Source organism: Ailuropoda melanoleuca, chromosome 8 (genome assembly GCF_002007445.2).
Source record: "Ailuropoda melanoleuca isolate Jingjing chromosome 8, ASM200744v2, whole genome shotgun sequence".
Classification (NCBI taxonomy): domain Eukaryota; kingdom Metazoa; phylum Chordata; class Mammalia; order Carnivora; family Ursidae; genus Ailuropoda; species Ailuropoda melanoleuca.
Genome location: NC_048225.1, coordinates 10,998,407 through 11,001,012, shown reverse-complemented (window position 1 = coordinate 11,001,012; position 2,606 = coordinate 10,998,407). Strand labels below are relative to the sequence as shown.

The following is a 2,606-nucleotide window of genomic DNA, read 5'->3' as shown; positions in this document are numbered from 1 at the left end:
GAAATGTTACCCAGTCTTAAAAATAAAGAAATTCTGACACGTGCAACAACATGGATAAACCTGAAGCACATTATATTGAGTGAAATAAGTGGATGCAAAAGACAAAGACCATATAATTCCTCATATATGAGCTATCCAGAATAGTCTAATTCACAGAGTAGAATGGTGGTTGCCAGGTGCTGGGGGTAAGGGAGAATGAGGAGTTTATGGATGCAGAGTTTCCGTTTGGGATGATGAGATGTTCTGGGGATAGATCATGATGATGGTTGCACAATATTGTGAATGTATCTGAATTGCACAGCCACTGAATTGTATGCTTAAACATGGCGTAAATGGTAACTTTTATGTATATTTTACTATATTTTAAAAATTCCATTTCTTTATACTGGGGTTGCATTTAACTGTCCTTATAATGTAAGTTAGGTTATCTATAGGGAATGACTAGTGCTGGTTTTTCTGTAGTAATCCAATTTCCAACCACATAATCAGATGGATGGGCGTTATTAGTGCCATATGCAATCCTGTCCCAGGCATCAGTAACACCCACATTGAGACCCACAAAAATATCCCTCATGATAAGATTTTGAACATAGCCATGGAAATCACTAAACATCTCTGCATTTAGATATTTCCCCCTGGTATTTTCAGTTTTAGGGATCACTTTGGCTTCTGGGCTTTTCAAGAGTAGACGTTCAATGGCCTTTTGAACGTTGATGGCCCTACGAAGAAAATCGTAACAGAAAAGGGCCTGAAGTGCTGGCCAAGGGTAACGACAATGACTATGTCACTCTCTCTGGCTGCCAGATCAATTTCCCTTGGGATATATAGTTTTCGTCTGTCACTGAAAACAGATTTTTGGTAATAAATGGATGATCATATTTTTCTACTGAATCAAAATACATCTTTCAGCATCCCAGAAACATACATTTTTCCCCTTATGATTAGTTTTGCTGCTTCCACAATATTCAGATGTGCAAGAAATTTTACAAGAGAACAAGTCAGCAAGCTCATAAGAGGCGGCAAATTCTTTACAATTCAGCAGGCTTTTAAACCCACAAAAAGACAAGCAAGTTTAAGATCATAAAATGTTAAAGATGAAATTTCATCACAATGTCCTTTTTTCAGCTCCACTGCAAATTTAACATAAATACCAATGTTAATTATACTCTGTCATATGATTCGAGCTTGCTTTAACCTCATACACTGAAAGGAAGACTCATTTCATACACAAAATCTGTTACAAGTCTGGCTTGCTTAAAACTACAGGTGAACAGTTCCAGTGCCAAAAAGAATTTAGCAAAGCTAAGCTACGGGAAAATGCAAGTTAGTAAGCTTTTCCTTGGTGCTTCTGAGTAACAATGTAAAGTCATCAAACTGATATTTAGAAATGGTACAAAGTCATTATCTTGATAATTTCATTTTAATTTCAACACCAAACGTTGTAGAAAGCATTCGTGTTTCTGTTACCATTTTCTAATTTAACTTAATCATGATGATCATTATTTAGGGTCAAAAGGTAAGTGCTCCAATTCTTTTTTTTCTTTTTCTTTTTTTTTTTTTAAGATTGATTTAATTTGAGAGAGAGAGAGCGAGCAGGTGCACCTAAGAGGGCAAGAATCGGGGAGAGGCAGAGGGAGAGACAGAATCCTCAAGCCAGCTCCTCGCTGAGCACCACAGAGCTCCATCTCATGACCCCCAAGACCATGACCTAAGCCAAAACCAAGAGTCAGACGCTTAACCTACTGAGCCACCCAGGCGCCCCAAAGTGCCCCAGTTCTATTTCAAGATTTGCCATGTGTCTGCCATTAGTGTGACCACATTTATGCCATTTACCTTCCCTTTTATAAGGTTGTGGCTGAGGGTGGTTCTGCTAGTTTTCAATGCCTAGAGTTTTCAATATTTACCGTATGTTGAAGACCCCGGTTTCATGATCAAAATATTTTAAGGCTGATGGAAAACAAATCAATCTTTTTAACAAAAGGAAAATATTCATAATTTTAAAATGCACACATTTGTAAAATTCTAATCAAGAGAATTTCTGACTATAATCGTATTACTGTCTATGGGAAGAAGAGAACTGTATCAGACACATTAAAATCTTAACACAATTTTGGGGGGATGCCTGGATGACTCAGTTAAGTGTGTGCCTTCAGCTCAGATCGTCATCTCTGGGTCCTGGGATCGAGCCCCATGTCAGGCTCTCTGCTCAGCAGGGAATCTCTTCTCTCTCTCCTTCTGCCTCCTACCCCCTGCTCAAGCTCTGTCTCTTTCTCTCTCTCCCTTTTTCTCAAATAAAAGCTAAAAAAAATAAAATCTTGACACAATTTTTAAACTTTTTCTTGGATATAGGAAGAAAAATGTTAAGATTTGTGAACGAAAAAATAAATTTTAACTTATTAAAAGCCCAAATCCAAATGTTTGGCAAATTAAAAAAAAAAAAGGTAAAACAAACATCAGAAAAGAAGTATAATTATTATAAAAATTGTAATTTCAAAATAAAAATACATACTTTGCATCACTTTGTGTAAGTAGTCAACCCACTGTTGTAGTGTGGACTCTCCCATGAGGTCAATGAGTTTTCTCTTCCAGCAGTCCTTTATGGTTTG

At 37.0% G+C, this 2,606-nt stretch overlaps 1 pseudogene; it reads right to left on the bottom strand.

Moving 5' to 3' along the window:
- Positions 1 to 424: 424 nt before the first annotated feature.
- The window catches only part of LOC100471406, a 28,381-nt pseudogene continuing 26,199 nt past the window's right edge, over positions 425 to 2,606 (bottom strand).